General features: G+C 41.4%; 1 long non-coding RNA gene across 1 annotated transcript; it reads right to left on the bottom strand.

Moving 5' to 3' along the window:
• Window positions 1-1,832: 1,832 nt before the first annotated feature.
• LOC118162776 lies at window positions 1,833-4,559 on the bottom strand. Its single transcript, XR_004748619.1, has 2 exons — window positions 4,346-4,559; window positions 1,833-2,674 (listed from the first exon to the last, which is right to left on the bottom strand). It is a non-coding gene; the product is annotated as an uncharacterized LOC118162776 (long non-coding RNA).
• Between the last annotated feature and the right edge of the window lie 13,900 nt (window positions 4,560-18,459).

The following is an 18,459-nucleotide window of genomic DNA, read 5'->3' on the forward strand; positions in this document are numbered from 1 at the left end:
ACACTAATGGCCATTTTTGATGAAATATATGAGACTTTGTGAAAATGATTTGAAGAAGAAATGTATTTTCTTTACTTCCTGTTAACAGTGAGCATGTCAAAGCCCTTTAATCTCTGCTACACAACTAAACCTTTTTTTTTTTTTTTTTCTTATTTGAGATTAGTTTGAACTAGCAAGCACCATTTAATAATCAAGAAGCTTTAAAGCAAGTGAATTTGATCAGGAAAGCACTAATTAACAGTACAAAATGAAAAAAAAATGTCCATATGTAATGGTTTGAAATAAAAACACAATTATCTGTTAACCTTGGGAATTAGTGATTCTGCCTCTTTCTATACTCATCTAGTTTATATTACTAAGGATCTTTTGTTGCTAGCTGAGCTTGTGTATGTAAGAGTCAACAAATAATAGTAAATGATAAAGCATGCTGGAAGGCCCAAGCATGATGACATTTTTAAGACTAAGTTTTGCTCTGTGGGGATTAAATCTCTGGTTTATATGAAAGGTGCAGCCGGTCCTTTGCAATTTACAACACTATGCTTTGGATAAGTTTTCTGGCATTTCACAAATAAATCCTGCAACCAGTTTCAAAACTAAAATTAGATTTAAGTTGGATCTGCAGTTAAAGATGTGATCTTTGGACAAGTTTAGCATTTATGTCTGTTAAATGCTTTTGCTTAAAAAAGATACTTCCTCTATAGGTCAGCTGTAATGCATTGTGCAAGATGATATTTTGCACAGGATACATTTGAAGAAATAATTTATGATTAAGTTTTTATGCACTGTTACATTTAACTGCTATTACAGGCAGTGCTGCTGATGCTACATACTTTCAATCTTGGTCGCAGAAAATTTTGCTAAACTTTGACTCCTTTTTCATATATATATATATATTTCTCCCCACTGAAATGAAGTTTACTTGTATAATGTAAGGAAAGTGTTGTCTTACCAAGCTGTTTTGCTGCTTTTGAGATATCAGTTCATAAATATATTTGCTTGTTCATATTTTTGATATTTTGGGGAAAAAAATAAAAAAGAAACAACAAAAACCTTAAGTCAAAGCCCCACCAGGCTTCAGTATTGTGATTTGAAATTTGGCCTTTGTTTCATGACTGCACGCTTGGTTATCTTCATGACAAAATTTGTTTATATTACCAAGTTTTGAGAAATCACAGGTTTGTATATCCTTAATTATGATGAGAGACTTATTTGACATGAGCAGCTAAAAATTCATTTTTGACTGAAGATACCTTGACTTCAGCTGCCCTTCCCACAAGATATTTCTGCTGAGCCTGAGACCATGGTCTGTGTCATCTCTCTGGTCACGGATAAAAACGGTGAGAAGGCTCTTCTCCATCGCTGTCCCCAGCACGGGAGCAAGTTGCCATGTGTGAGGACCCCATGTGATGGGAGTTTGGGGTGGCTGGGATTAGGACAGAGAATCTGGGTGAAGAGCTGGGCAGCAGGACCTGAGGTGGTCAGGATATGTGGACAAGAGCTGTAAGCAATGCGAGAGACTGGGTCCAGAGGACAGGTGGGAAATGATGGTGGAGTGTGAGCGGGGTGCTGGGGCTGAAATGAGAAGCCAAAAAGAGAGAGATTGGGATGTATGTTGAAAAAATGAAAGAAGATTCAAGGATAGAGAAGAGCCAGAAGCAAGCCAGGTATCTCTGAGGGAGCAGAGGAGGATGAGACAAGCCTGTAAGTGCAGGACAGAGAAGTTTACCCCAGATAAAATCCTACTATGGGAGCCAAAATAGAGGCAAGAACCTCAGGAGTTGTGTTATTTTGCCATGAGGTTTTCCATTTGTAGTCTTATATATATATATATATTTAACAAGTAATTCTTAGAGAACCTTTATCAAGACCATAAAATGAAGCATTGAATAGCCAGTATTAAATACCAGTATTAGTGGCAATTACCCTTCATTTGGCCCCCTTTTTTTCCCATATACAGGTCCAAATTTCTTGTTCAAATGATCCATTTTCTGCCTCCCTCTGTGCACACAGTAAGTACAAGCTTAATTGCTGAGCAGTCATTAGCATTGCTTTATCCCTTCGTTGCTCTGCAAGTGACCCCACACCTGATTTATTGCACCCCATTCCACCCCAGCTCTGATGGCAGGCAGGTCCATTTCTGCAGATATGTTTTCTAGGGGTGGCAATGGGCATGAAATAGACATATTTCTTCATATTAATCCATGCATCATTAAAACAGTGGATTCTGTGGTATGAAGGGGATATTGGCCCCATTGTAGAAGTGGGATGGTGAAATCCACAGGAACAAAAACCAGAAGTGATTATTTATTTTTGTTGCCCTTCCTGAGGAGGCAAGGGTCTGCAGAGAAATGTAATGTTAGATAGACTTACTCGGCTTCCAGGGATGTGTATCTGGGAATGCTTAGAAGTCAAGTGCCAGATCCTCTGCCAGGCATTCAACAAATGAAGTCTTCACAATTAGTGACCACATGTGAAATGTCTGGCTGTGAGCTAGAAGCTGCAGGCATGAACTTCATTCTCCTTCTGCAGTTCCCTCCCTCATTCCTTTTTCAAATTCTGCAAAGAAGGAGGGAGAAGCCCTGCAGATAACAGTCTTCCTTTTGTAATCTGGATCCATTTCTAAAGCATGCCTGCCCTGTGAATTAAATGGGATAAGGATCCTGTGGGAAAATACCTGTGCCAAAAACAAAAACAAACAAACAAACAAAAACCCAAACAAAACAAAACGAAGCAAAACAAAACAGTGAAAAGCTAGTTAAATATTAGTTATGCAAGCAAAATTGTTTTGGATATTTCCTGACTATCAAATGCTTCATTATTTTAGCTTATTTTTAGTCAAATTAACCAGATTTGGTGGAAATAACAGCTTTGCCACTGCTGCATGCCTACAAGCTCCATGAAGATGTTTGACTTGAAATGCGTGGCTCAGATGGATGCTGCTGCGGGAGGAAAGCCTGGAAGACCTGCTCAAGCAGCGTGTGCAGCCATCCCCGAGAGCCAGCCCCTGCTGCTTCTTGCTCGCTGGGGTGTTCTGCACAGCAGAGAGGGAAGCTGAGATTATTGTGGTGAGGAGGAAGGGGACACAAAGGACACAAGGTTGTAGAACACCAGGCTCATTAATTCTCTTGGCAGTGGAGCAGTGTGTGTTAAATGACGACTTAAGGTACAAAATCTTCAGGGTGTTAGAGGTGACGCTGCCATTCACAGCCTTTCATCTGCAGATAGCATGCATACAGTATTTTGGGAGGGAGATGGCCAGGGGTTTCTCTTGCTTGGCCCATACCATCCCACATTCAGAGAGCTGATGCAGGAGCACAGCCAGAAGTTTGGACACAGATTCTGGCCTCTCCAGCCTATCACATACTCTATTTATAATAAAAAGATTAAATTTACAATAAAATTATATTTACAATAAAAAGATTCAAAACTACCAGCAAGCTCTGTCCAGTTTACTCTTCAATTGTAACCAATTCATGGCCACATCAATTTTTTTGGCCAAATCTGGAAGTTCTGTGTGCTTTTAATGAACCTAATTTTTAATTAATTTATTTTTTTATTTTTTATTTTTTTTTAATCTGAGAATACAGACCCATCTTTCTGCTGTCAAGGAATAACATGGGAGTAAGATTCTATTCATTAACAGGAGCTCTAAAAAAGGGGGGGATTTAGGATTTGTTGGATCTTGTTATGGACCAGAAAATAATAGGAATAGCAAAAGCAATATGGATGCTATTTTTACACAGGGATGCACAGACAATGTTTGCATATGTAGCCTTTGGACTATATGATCTGCTCAGCATGGCTTAATGGCAACAGGAGATTCACTGTTTGACTTCCTTGTGGCCAGGGAGTTTGTCCTATGTAATGAAGCATTTGTTACCCATAACTATTGCATTAGTGCAAAAATTGACATGGAGGAGTTATAGGGAGACCCCTTCAGAAAGCTGCCACTGGTGATGCAGACCCTGAATATCCTCAGGGGAAAGAGATTCACTTTGAGAGAGTCTCGTCCATGAGAATACAATGCAGGCGCTCCCCAGGGTCTGTATGCTCGCATGAATAGGAAGGATTAAAGGTTCAGGCTTATAGCCTATTTGTCATGAAATCCTCTAATGATGACAGAAACTGTAGCCTGGCCTCATATAGAATATCTGTAAAGAGCAGAGTGAAAAGGATATAGTGAGGCAATGGTGCATGGCCCTAATTTTAGAAGCATTGAAAGTGGGAGAACTGGGGGAGTTTATGACAGTAACAGAATATTTGGGTTCAGTTTCCCTTCCTCCTGCAACAGCAAAACCCAAGGCTGCATCTTGAAAAGCCAGTATGAGCATCTGGATATACTCACCCTCCATCTGCATTCCCAGCACCCTCTAGGAAACACAAGAATGTTAGTCCAAAAAACTGAAAGTATCTGAAAAGCCAATATATGTAGCAAGGAGAATGCAACAGAATGCTGATGCCACGCAGCAGCTGGGATGCAGGCAGTGAGAGCTCAGTGCTGCTCATGTCCCCTCACCTTTGGCAGGAGGGGGAGCAGTGCCAGCGGTGGCCGAGATGCTTGCTGAAGATGACTCTGCATTGGCAACCCTGTATTGAAGCCAAGGCTTGGGGCTCCTTGGATGGTCCAGGACCGGTGCAGCCAGCTGCTTTGGTTTCGGATAGAATTGTTTTGATTTTCCCTCCTTGAAAAAAAAAAAGTGTTGGATAATCCAAATTTTGTGCTGTGGCTGCAACTCAACTGCAGAATTTCCTACAAAATGGAAATTCCCAGTCTTTGTCTGGTTGCAGCCTGAATGGATGGACCTTTGAGGAGGTGCAAAAGGGAGTTGAAGCCTGATCTTCAGCAGAGAAAATGGGTGTGAGGCTCTGGGGCTGCAACTCTTCTGTACAAATAGAAAAAGGTGTTTTTCCCGATCTGAACATTGTAATAGCCAATAAAATCATACTCTTTGCATCTTTTTGCTGAACACCTTGATTTTCTTCACAGGGGATATCTGTACCAACGAGATTTAGTTCCAGGTCTTCAAAACACAAATGGCAGCAGGGGTGAGGAAAGGAAAGTAAGGTGTGTCAGGACAAAAAGCAGTCCTCCTTGGCCAGGATGCCTGTTTAAACTGTAGGATAATCTTTTTTTTTTCTGGATGCACTCTGGTGTCCAGTGTGCTGCTAGATATCAGTAATAACCTTTGCATGCTGGTCTGCCAGGCCCAGCTTTTTCACCCCATTTTTTTTTTTCTTGTGAAATCCTAGTGTGGAGTTGCATGCCTCTACCCTGCTGCTGCAGAGGGAGTGTGGTTGCACGGCTTGGCTGTTACTAACATGCAGTGGCTATGGGAGCAAATGTGAGCAGTACCCCCGTGAGAATCAGTCTGGCAAAAAAAAGAAAAAACAAAAAACCTCCACCGATTTGCCAAGAAGATTGAGCACAATGGCTGAGAGAGGACTCGTGGGTATTTATCAGATTATTTACCGTGACAGGAGGCATACCTCACTTCTCGTGTTCTCAGATAACTCACATGTTCTTGAAATTATGACCCTTCAGGTACAGAAATTTTTAAGTGCTTGCTTTAAAAATGATCTGAAGGAAGTTCCTGAACAGAAAGTGTAAAGTGTTTATTCTCTAGTTTTCCCTGTTTATCTTAACAGATGCCTTGTTGTTTCCAAAATTTCAGAATAGGAAATGCCTCCATTAACTTAATTCAGATAGCTCAATTTCAGTGGTACCCGCTGCACTTTGCACTTTGGAGTTTGTGCTTAGGAAGCAACATCTGGACTTGTCCCAGTGCAAATGGGATTTCCTGCTGTTAATACATTTATTGTATTTCCTTATATAAATATTGCTTTTTTAATAGAAAGAAATCACGTTATTAATCTTCGCTGTGTCTGGACTGTTGATTCAGGCATGGAAAACAGGGTCACTTCCCAGTGCTGGTGGTGCCTGAGCCCAGAAGTTGCTGCTAAGTGGCATCAAGGCATTCATTGGCTCTGAGTGACCTACAGCCTGTGTATGTTCACAAGTCAGCAGCTCTTTTGGAGGGGAGAGAGCTTATTGCACAACACCTCAACCTAATATTTGACATCCCTCAGAATCTCAGTCTTTCTGGTTTGCCATTAAAATATTGTTTCTGTGGGTTTGCTGATGATAAAAATGGATAATTACTGAAACATGAGTATTTGAAATCACATTGTTACTTGCATGATTGTTTACCACGTTACCACGTTTTCTTAAGCAGATCACCAGTGCTGTCCATGAGCAGAGGGTTATTTAAGCAGAGATCTTGCTTGATTTGAGGGACTAGATGTGATGCATCTCTAAGGTTTGCTAGGCAATGTAACCTATGCCGCTGTTTGGTCCTCGAAAGCTGTACTTTTTTTTTTTTTTTTTTTCAGCCACAGCTGATTAGAGCCGACCTGGCAAGGGACCAGAAAGCCTTTGGGAGGATTAATGCCTATTAGTGTCATTGCCTCTCCTACTGTAAAAACAGCAGCGACGTTACGAGCGGCCGACCAGGCGTCCGTCGCCCGTGCACACCTCACCCTCTGCCAGGACCCACGTTGCAATTTTGGCCTCTCTCCCTAATTGCGAGAGAGAGCCGGTGCCTGGCGGTGCAGCCAGCAGAGCTTTCCGATCGTGTGGCAAGCATCCCGGCTGCCTGTGCTTTGCAGGGTGGCCGCAGGAGCCTGCCCGTCACTCATCACCCCGCTCTGCAGCGCTTTGTCTCCTTTCCTCCTCTTCCCGCTCTTCTCGCTGCAGTGCAGAGCGGGCCGGCGCTGAACTTTTTACCTTCTGCTGGAGACAATGGCCATTAAAATGATTTGTGAAATAAATCCTATCGCCAGGCAGGTGTTGGACCTGTAAACAGTTAATTACTGGGGCTCTGCAGATGCCGACTGTTTCTTTGGAGATGTCTGCCAGCTAATATTATCTGATAGCAGCTCGTTCAGCTGATGAGACTGTTGTTTTGTAGGTCAGCTACCAGGATGTGTGCGATGCCGACAAGCTTGCATGCCTGCATTTGGAAGAGCTTCACAGCTTGCAATCATCTCAAGACATTTGAGCTATAATGCAATTAATATTTTACAATCATCCTGACAAGGAAAAAACAGCAGAAAAATCATAACAGGTTGGTTTTCTGTGCCTTTCAGCCTCATGTCAGCCTTGTTTTTACATCATTGTAAGGAAAAAAGAGCCTGGGCCAGCCCAAGGGTCAGCAAACAGCAGAAGACAGGGCACATTGTTCAGAGATTTAGCCAGTCCTTGTTTGTAGAAACTTGGTGAAATCATATTTGTGTTCAACATCTGGGTTCAGCCCCCTCCAGCTGGTTCGTGCTGTGGTAATTATTGCAGAAGTTTGCTACAGGTAAACCAACTGTGCTCTGAACGACACACCTGATAATCAAAAGTGAACCCAGGGTTAACTATTAGAAGAAACAGGCAAGTGTTTGAAATGAGCAGGATTCGTGCCTCCTTTTGTACTGATCTGCATTATTTTGAACTGTTCAAATTAAAATCATTTTGCAACTGCAAAGCAACACTTGTGAACTGGTCCATGGAACACTGTTTTCTCTGTTTATCACATTCAAGTAGATCTCAACACCCTCCATAACCATTTCAGCTATGTCTAGTATTTTTGCTATTCGGTAGAACAAAAGATGATTTGTACCTGGGGACAGTCTCTTTACTCCATGAACCTAGAAAGTGTTTGAATGGGAAGTTATCTCTATGAGCACAGGCAAAAGAAAGGGGGGAAATAGCTTTGTTTCAGAAAAATATTAGCATCGAGAAATTTTTTCTTTCTGGTGAGATTGCATTTGGAATTGCATCTTTGAGAGAAAGCCCCCACTAAAGCAGATAAGTGATTTGCTGTGCAGTCGGGCTGCTCAGGTTTCCCCCTTGATGTTGGGGCTGTGGGGACCCTCCTGCAAGACTTCGTTGCTCTCGGTGACTGCGGCCGCCCCATGGATGAATGGGGAGGAGTGGCAGGAGGGTAAATGGGGGAGCTTTGTGTTTTTAGACAGTTCTTTCGCTTCTCAGAAAGTTAATTAGGAAGTGAAACCTTAAGCAGTTGACAGTGCGCATTGTTGGCTGCTAGTGCTCTGTGACAAATACCACTGAAAGGTACTTCACTTTCTTTTGTAAACAGAAAGGTAAGGAATTTGCACAAAAATGTATTGGTGAAGATCTGCTTTTCATCATGGCCTAACCACATAGTAAACAACAGGAATAACTTGTTTTAATAAAGTACGGTGTTGAAACATTTATCAGCAAGCTCTTTCTCTCCATTTCAAAGGTATGTTTAGGTAAGAGGAACTGTTGCCTTGAAGAAACCCAATCTGAAATTTTGTTATAACATTTTCTTCAGGTCAAGGTCAGGAAACTTAAGGAAAAGTTTGACTTTTGGGCCATCACACAATTACGCCTGAGTTGATTAATACAGTATGCTGAAACAGCCATCTAGGAATTCCTTACTGTTTCAAATGTATCCCAAATAGTAGTTACTCATGTAAAATTATTCTAGTAGTCACATTATAAAAAGCATGACTTCATTTTTATCATCAGTTTTTGCATGTAGCCATGCACAGTTATGAGGCAAGTGTAATAAGCCATGCATTTTAATGTAACAATAAAAAGATTAACATACCTTTCTCTTATGGGCTAGGTTCCCTTGACTGGCACTTATACAGGTCTCTGGAGAATTAATAAACGAAGCCTGGGGACTTCAGAGTTAAAGCATGTTAAAACAACTCTATGTAGTACTTTGACTGAACCAGACTTTTCACAGCGTACCTGTGAAACCGAATGGAGAACAGTAAGGAGGCAGCTGAAATGCACAATAGATGCCCATTTCAGAATAAAGGCAGCTGTATTTTGCCCTGGTGCTTCCAGCCCTCTGCAGGTGGAGCAGCTTGGCACACTTTTCTCTCACCAGCTTTTGCAGAGTGAACCACACAGACTGACACGGGAGAATATTAATTGTATGAAGACTCCATAAAGGGCACAGCGATTGTGGAAGTCAGGTTTTCAACCTGACTAGGAGTCACAGATCCAGCTCCAAGGGGCTGGAGAACATCAAGGAGGGGATGGCATTGAGCCTTTATATCTGTGATATGTGCAGGAATAGTGCAAAGCGTATTTGCTAAACAAGACCTGGGTTCTTTGCAACCTGTGGCAGAGATCTCCTGTCTGCAGCTTTCTGCCCATCTGTGCTGTCTCTTTCCAATCTCCATTCAACTCAGTCCTTGTGGTAATGCCACAGTTCCCTCAGCCACACAGATTTTTTACAATAACTTTCCCTTTTGCCAGTTTTCTCCACAGAAAGGCAGAATTCAGTTCTCTGTTTACACATTCCCGTGAAGTGATGCCTTATTTGTTTTTAAAAGGCTGTGTAATACCATTTAGACGTAGTTCACAGAGTATTTTTGAAGATACTCAGATGATCATTCTAAATATTGAACTATTCAGAAGCTTCCAGATTTTTCCATAGAAACTCCCCAAATATTATTATATTTACCATTTTGAGTTGGTTTTAGAGATGGAGGAGAAGGATTTTTGAGAGTCATTAGTGATGACCTGAATTTCTCCCTGCTCCTTCCTAATGCTCTTAAAGGTGCAAATCCATTATAGTACACCCTTAAAAATTACACTGACTTAATAATAATTATATTGTATTTTCTGCCATGCACTGGTTAATTTATTTGCAGCAAGGCCTCCAAGGCATTTGTGCCACCTATGGGACATGTGGATATGTAGGGTAAGTATGGAGTAATGGCCCTTGACTAAAGTTAAGTTATTTTACATCAGAACATCTCCTCAGGCTCTACAAGTGACCCAGGGCTGGGTGACACAAGGCTGAGGATATGAATCTAGTGTCCCCGTGTTTTTTCCTGCTCCATGCCCAATGCTGAGCATGGGTCGGGTTGGAAGCAGGTTTCCCACTTGTGGGCATGGTGGGGTTGGGGAGCTCATTCCTCATTTCTTGAGCAGAGAGGAATGTTAATTCAGCTGACATGGTTTCTGGGAAAGTGGCTACAAGGAGACACCACTGTGTCAGTCTTCCTCATCATGTGTGGGGTGATATACCATGTAACAGGTATGGTATGAGAAGGGATGGGGAGGCATGGCCAGCTAGAAAAGGGCTGGACCAGGGAAAATGAAGTATTTTAACACACATAGGATTATTACCCCATTTCTCTGTATCTACATCAATTTTCATCTGAACTCATCCTACCAAATTTTAATCAAAATAACCTTTTTTTCATTTGAGCACTTGATTACCTCCCCAAGGCTCCATCTTTCAGTGAGTTTAAGCAAATTCAAATAATATGTGCGGAGCATGCGGTGCTGATCTACACCAGAGCATCTGTTAATAGCGGGGTCATTGGATGGAAGCACGGGGAAGCGCTGGGAGCACACCATGAGCCCTGAGCATCAGACCATCAGGGGACAGCTGAAAGCATGGGACTGCCTTCATGCTCCCAAATCCTTGCTGTGATTGCTAAGCACTTCTGAGCCATCTGTGTGACTTTGCATGGGAGTAAGCAGATGCGTCAGGACGCAGTTAGCTTGGTGGGAGAGTAGTACAAGGCTTGGTGCAAGCTGAGGAGTAGCCCCTTGTCTGATTCCTTCTGCCGGCTGCTTCTTCCTCCCCAACAGCAGCCCTCCTCGCTGCACGTCCTGAGACTTTGCGGGCAGCTGTATCTGTGAAAGGATCAGTGGCCTTCGCCTGCATCTCCTTATGGAAATTGCTTTGACCTTTATTTTCATTTGCTGGCCCAACTGCTATCCTGTCCCCAAAGTGGAGTGTGGTTACACCTTTCTGCTTAAGCTGGCATGTTTAGTGTAAAAACAGAAGAAATTAGAACTGCTCAGCTTTCTAGAAATAACTTTTCTCCTCTTTTTATCACCTACAGAATGCCTGGAGAGTTTCAAACTAATAACAAGGTTATGTAAGAGAATAGGAAATAAAAACATGCATATATTTTACTTCTGCAGAAACACCCCTGTTGCATTTACTCTTCCAACACAGTAAATGAGCCTTCTGTATACTTTGGCACTACAAAGCATTTCAAAGATACTTCTGGTAAACACCAATACCCTATCTATCCTTCGAAATCTCAGCCTTCAGGAATGTATATATTGTACAAGTGGAACAAAAAAGTCAACTTCATCATTTTGAGCAATCAGTTTGATTCTGGTCATGGCAATTACTCCTTCTGTCAGCAGGAGCAAAATTTACAATCGGGAAATCAAAAAGTCAAATGTATTCCCGTATAACGCAGCATAAGCAGCATGTAAATTAGATTGCCCCACTGGAAAACCTGCTTCCTCTTATTTGCCTGAGCAGAGCCGTGCAGCCCCGGCATGCCGTGAAGGAGTGGGCAGGTCGGTCCTGCTGGTCGGTGGAAGGAGCAGGAGTTATTGGGCTGGGGCCGATGCAGATGCCCATGGGCAGCCAAACCTCTAAACGCTGGTGCATTTTCCCTAGGAAGAAAGATGCTGCTTGGCTTGGCTGCCACAGGAGAGCTAGAAGGAACACGAATGCCTTGTCTGGGCATTTGTGAGTCCTTGGTTGAGGTCCGGATTGACTTTCCAATTACAAATATGGGAGAAAAATATCCTACATGGTCGGGGTGGTTGGTTCTTCCCCAATTGCAGATACTAATTTAAGCAGATGGGCTTTAAGAAAACAAAATTCTTGGGATGGGGGAACTGAGCCACTCCAGAAAACTCCTCTTGTTGTCCTGCAGATGCCAACCAAGCACTCCTAGCTCTGCAAAAATAAATCCATGCCAATATCCATCTCTCTTCAAAGTGAGATTGTGCTTTGTAGTGCAGAGTCACAGGGTTCACAGGACTAAAGACTGCGTGAGGAGGTGGCCAGAGCCAGGAAGAGCCACCACTGCGTGGCCCATGTGAACCCTCCAGCCCTCACCAAGGGCTGAATGCCGGCTATCTGAGTCATTCTTGTGAATTCAAAACACAGGGCACAAAATATGTGAAAAATTATTCCTGCGTATAGTTTGGAGTAGCCTGGGAAAAAAGGAGCAGAACAGTAACCATGTTAGGAACTCTGTGGTTACCTGCTGCACCTGGAGTTTCTCTCACTTGCCAGCCCCAGCCAGCTGAGAATAGTCCCTCCAGTGTGGGTGAGATCCCCTTGAGTTACTACAGTGTCTCAGCACTTTGCCCCACAAAAGTAGGACACATGCACAAAGCTCCTATTTTAAAGGTGCCCACATCAGCCCTTTGTCAATTTTTATTGGCCAAGTCCCTCAAGTCCCTCTCACCCAGAGGGATTACGCAAGCCTGGCTCCCTCTGAGCCCTCAGCCCCTCCTGGACCTGGGGGAGAAAACAGAAGAGCAACTGGCATGCATGAAGCAAGATACAGGCACTGGTCCTCCTCCCCAGCCTCCTCCTGCTGCCTCCCTGGAGCAGCCAGTCAGTCCCAGACATTTCTCCCCTTTGCTGTCATCTTCTCTTCAAGGGTCATCCAGCTAACTTCCTTCCTTCAAGGCTTTTTTTTTTTTTTTTTTTTTTTTTTTTTTCCTTTCAGGAATTGAATGTTTTTGACAGTTTCCCTCCTTTTTTTTTTCCCCCATGGGTTCATTGGGAATGGCTGAGGAAAACAGGAGGTTTCAGTGACCAGCCAATTTATGTGACACTCTTTGAGATAAACGAATGGGCAAGTGGGACTTCTGAGGCTGGTCTGGACAATGTAATTAAAATGTTCCTTGGGCGGCAGCTGTAAGCTGACCCTTGGCAAACAACCTGGCTGGTCATAGCAGGCTTTGGAAAGAGTGTTCTCATTTCTTAGCATGGATGATTCTGCATTTTAGTGATTCTGTCAATTATTTTTTTCACCTTTAGAAAGAAAAATCCAGTGTTGCTTTTTATAAAATAGTGTAGATTTTGAGACACCCACTTCATCTTCTTTCCCTCAATTACACTACAAACACTTCAGAATCAGAATTCCTTTCCTAGAGAGTTTTTTTTTTTTTTTTTTTTTTTTTTTTTTTTAAAGAGAGAGAGAGAAAAAAAAAAAAGAAAGAAAATAGATCTCATTTCAGTTGACAAGAATCAGTAAACTGGTTCCCAGATCTGGGAACCTTTCCTTTTGGTAATACATAATCCTCTCTGACCACATTCATTTAATTCTTCAAGCCCACTCTGCACTTCGGTGTGTTCTCAGGTTTCCACCTCTTCATAGCACATTTTTAACACATAGAAATGATGTCTGAAAGCTAATTACATTAAACAACTTCAAGGTGCTTTCAAGCATACGGGGTCTTGGAGAAAAATTTATGTCTAACTTTAAAAATAATTTCTACTAATGATTATACAAGGATTGTCATATATATTTTTACTTTGCTGAAGAGGATTTTGCCTTCAGAGAAATAACATTATCATTAACTGTTTTTTATCATAGCAGCAAAAAAAAGAACCAGACAAGGTTGAACACTGGTGTGGTCAGTCTCCCCACTCACAGTCACTCATTAGTGCCTGACCTTCTCCTCTAAATGCTTATCATCCAAGTTGATGCTGTGGATAAAAATGACAGGGTCTCAGCTTTGCAGCAGCCACTGAGAAGGGAGGCACTTTATCTTCCTTCCTTCCTTCCTTCCTTCCTTCCTTCCTTCCTTCCTTCCTTCTTTGAGAGGATATCTTCCAAAGGCAGTGGAAAACGCCAAATTTACTGTTCAATATATACATGTTAGTATATTTTAAAGTCATTTTAGATTTTTTTTTTCTCATATTCTATAATGGCATGGCTTTCTACAGTCTCTCTCTCCTGTTCTTTTCACTTGTGGTTACGTTTTGTGCAGCTCAAGATTTTCCAGTGAGAATGAAGTTCAGCTATTGTTTTTTGTTTGTCTCAGCAAAAGGAGCCAGATATGAGAAATGCACCTGACATGGCCTAATTTGTTCTCATATATTGAAAATATTTTTTGAGGTAGTAGGTTAAAAAACACAACCTGAGATCATGAAGAAATGTGTGGGAAACATATCTGGACTTACTTATAACTTTGGAAGAATGTGAGAATTCAAGTTTATTAAGCCAAAAAACAATAAATTTGCGATGTAAAATACAACTCCAAGTAGACCAGATGATAAACATGTTTTAATGCAATGCATGCAGCTGCGCCACTCTGTTGTTTCCAGTCTTTTTCTGCCTGGTCTATTTACTTCCCCTTAATAGCTGCAGGATATATTTATTGGGACCAAAATTTTCCCTAGTCATTTGCAGCAAAACTTTCTGGTCCAAGGAAAGTCTTGTTTCTTTGAACTGTTTTTCCAATAAAAGCAGAAAGCACAGCATATAGTACACGAGAACCATATAAGCACATTGAAAAACAAATTCACTTGGTTTCTACTTTGGGGGAAGAGGAAGAGAGGGAAAGAGATAAAGAAATCACTGTTATGTCTCTGTATGATGTGCTGTCACCCTAAGGACAACTGAGGAGTGAAAACCACAAGGCACCCATGAATTTGTGTCAGAGGAAAAGCAAAAGAGTGAGGTGCAAGTAAAGGTTGTCAAAGGTAAAGTCAGGCAGTGGCTGAGCTGACTTTGACTTTGGTGGTAGTTTCTGTCCTGTATAGGGCAGTTGGGCCCCAGGTTACAGATGTTTCAGAAAACAAAGCCAGTCTTTGGGGGAGTATATGTGCAATATTATATGCTGTTCTGGAGCCACTCACACTCAGACATATGAAGAAAATTTTTATGTATGAGGGAGCAGATAAACAACTCTGCTCATTGAACAGCATGGAAATAAAAGTAAGGTGACAGGAGCAAAGGGACATTTGTCACGTTTTTTAAAGAAAAGTGAGGGTTTGTGGCATGCCCCCCACTGCTAGTTACATGAAAGAGTAATATGGCTTTTTTAGGAGTATTTGGGTGGGATGTATCTTTTCCAGTATAGACACCAGTGACATTTGCCTTCATGTCTGCTGGGTGATGGGGCATGACAGGAATCAAAGAAGATGTGATCCTGGAAAAAAAATGCATAGGTGTAGATGTCCTGCATGTCAATTGCAAATGCTGAGACAAATCAGCATCCTGACAACTTCCTTCAAGGTGGCAAAGCAAACGTGTGCATTGTGGGGGACCCTGGCCAGCTCCAGGGTATTAAGCCACCATCGCTGGGAAAATGTGCCATATTTTACTTTGTGCACTGGGGACAGGAACAATACAGTGCACTCTGTACAATATGCTGCCATTTGTTTTGATATCACCAGTGAACTTTCACTGGGAAAAACTCCCTCTTTCTAAGACCAGGGAGCCCAAATAGTGACCCATAACAATAAAATGCTCCCTGTGAAGTGCAGAGGGAAAGGGAATTAGTTTAAAAACACTGGCCTCAGTGAAGGATGAAGAGGGAATATGATAAGACACTGGACTTAAGTAGGGGTCAGGGCACAGGTATGCAGAGCTTTGAACGTGAAAATGGAAAGCGCCCAGGTAACGTGATATCCCTCAGACGAGCATATCTGCAGCTTTCCAGCAGCAGAAATTTCAGCCGTCTGTGGCCGTCATGCCCCTGTCACAGACTGCAAGCTCTTGTGAGAGCAGATGAACTTGAAGGAGCAGCCCCAGCTACTGCCTGTACATAGCATGTTGCTGATACAATAATAACAAAGCACAAAAGATCTAGGCATATTCTTATGGGATGACACGCTGTAATAAATGGAGCCCTAGGTGTTTTACTCCCAGCCTTCCTTGGCATGTCTCTGCTTCTCAGCCCTCCCTCACTTTCCCTCCACAAGCCACTGTGATGCATATTCCACACAGCTTTTGAGGTGTGAAATTCTTAAGCAGCAGATCGGACTCAGTATGATGTCTAACTCCTCAGTATATATATATATATATATATATATATATATATATATATATATATTTCATAGATGTGGATATCGGATGGAGCAAAGATGCAGATCTGATTCATATGGTCTCAGAAATGCTTCCACAAGTTTTGGCCAGGACGTTTGATCTAGTGACTGTGTGTCATAACACATCATTGAGCTCGCTGGTTGGAGGAACAGGTGGTAAGACAATCTTGTGGCTGAAATGATTTAACCTGCTTTGAAATGATTTAACCTGCTTATACATGTTGTGTGATGGACCTGCTAGGTGTACTTTGGGAGGGGTGGAGAATCAGGTCAACCACTGTTCAGTGATATCGATAGGATTTTTGCCATGTACTTTACTAGGGACAAGTTGAGCCTTCATCTCACAGATCATTTTATCAGACTTGAATGAGCAGATCAAACACTGAGATCCTTTTAAACTGCTTCTTTTTGCTGCAGTCACTGGATTCACAAAGCCATTTCAGATTATTGTTGTGTCCCACACATTTCTGAAATGAATGCAAACCAGAAAGTATGCCCTTTTGTGGTTGTTGGGGGGCTGGGGATGGCTTATAGCACTGCCTACTGTTTATTTTTTTGGAAGGGGATGAGAGGGAAATGTTAAGAGAGAGGATGGAGCATTATCTTCCTGAAAGTGAAACAGCCAGCCATAACTGAGAGGATGAAGGTAGAACATCTCAAGTTAGTATGGTGCCAGTGCTGTCTATCATCTCTGTTCATACACATTCTCTCATTCAGCTTCAGATTTACTGTTTTCTAATCCACGTGTTTGCTTGCAAGATTAAGGCTTCCCATAAAAGCCATATGTATTGTCTCATGTCTTTTTCAAACTCTCTTCTGCTCTGCCTCTGATTCCTTTTATCAGTATAGAAACTGGGAAAGGAAGAAACATTTATTATCAGGTTTGGTTTTTGTTCAAATAACAATTTAACTCTCTGAATATGATAACTTAAGATTTTAACCCAAATTGAGTTCCTTCAAAACAAACAAAAAACCAACCAACCAACCAAACAAACAAAACAAAACAAAACAGAAAGTTTGTAGAAAAGCAGATGAATAAAGCATGCACTGAGGAGAGGACACACACTGCTATCATTCCTGCAACACTCAACAACATCCAACACACCGCAGGGTGGAGAGAGGCAGGCCTATTTTTTTGAGCTGATACTTAAGCATTCACATGGATTTTGCTTAGATTGGCAGCAACACTTAAACGAACAGTTTTGTGAAGAAGTAGACACTAAAGATAATGTTATTCTTGTTGTTTCCAGGGCAACGGACATGCTTGATGGAATATATCCATCACGTGTGCTCTGTAACCATCTGGTTTCACAGTCCTCATTTCAGACACTCTAGGAATGAAATGTAGGTAAACTTTAATCAGGTTTGTAATTACTGTTGTCCTTACAGAAATTTTTTAACATGATTTTGCAGCTGCCTCATCATAAGGCCCAAAGGTCTTTTTAGGGTTTTATTGCCACTTTTAAGGAATATTTTAAGAATTGTTATTGTACTTTAGCTACAGATGCCACTGTTTCTTCTTGGTTTCTGAAACTGTGCTATAATGACATCACATTAAGATTTTTTTTTTTTTTTTTTTTTTTTTTTTCCAGGCTCCAAAAAGGTCACAGTTATTTTTTCCAAATGGCTCTGTCAAACATAAAAATTAACCATACTTTGAGCTGGATTTTCTGTATTTGTAATGTATGTTTATGTTAGAGTTTCTGTCAAAACAGGGATTAAAGATAAATGTAGCTAATTAAAAGAACATTTGCTTAGAGCTCCTGGTAATAGATACCTCATTGTGGGGTCTTGAGGTAAAGCTTACTTTAACAACTGATTCAGTTTATGGGATTGTGTTTGAACATTATAGAAGGTTATTTCAATTTTCCAAATTGTGCATATTAACCTGAGAACAATCAAGTTAAGTCTATAAGTAAATTGCAGAAGAGAAGTCAGGGTGTACATGCTTGCTATATAAAATGTTCTTGTCGGCTCTACTTCCTACACTTCATCATTTCAAATAATGCTTCCCAGCAGTATATGTAAGTGAAAACTTGTTTTACAGAAGGGAAAAAATCTATCTGGCACTGGATGAGTCAATAAGTTGCAAGCTGTAGTGTAAGGTAGAGAAAAAAATTTGAAAAGATCCCATATCAAATTAGGTAATTGCTTCTTTTTATCTTACTTTATTTTACTAAACAGCTGTGCCCACAACATTAATTTCATTGCACATGACATCTGTGTTATCCTAGGGACTCCTGTGCTGGGGAAAAGGTCAATGCCAACTGCAATTGCATCAAGTTTCCATAAACTTCAATGGCCAATAATATTTTGTGCTTTATAAAAAGCAAGTAAAAATAATAATGTATTTGCATAGCGCCTTTCATATTAAGGGATTTCAAAGAGGACTACAAAGTGTAGGCCCAATCCTTCAGTCCTTATATAAACAAAACTCCCATTGATTTCAGCAAACTTATGACAGAATAAAGAGGACAGAGGAAAGGTGTCGGGACTTGGCTCGGCATACTACGTGCAGCAATCACTTCATCCACTACTAAAGTTTGGTCACCTCTTGGATGGGACTTTGCAT

Source organism: Oxyura jamaicensis, chromosome 2 (genome assembly GCF_011077185.1).
Source record: "Oxyura jamaicensis isolate SHBP4307 breed ruddy duck chromosome 2, BPBGC_Ojam_1.0, whole genome shotgun sequence".
Taxonomy (NCBI): domain Eukaryota; kingdom Metazoa; phylum Chordata; class Aves; order Anseriformes; family Anatidae; genus Oxyura; species Oxyura jamaicensis.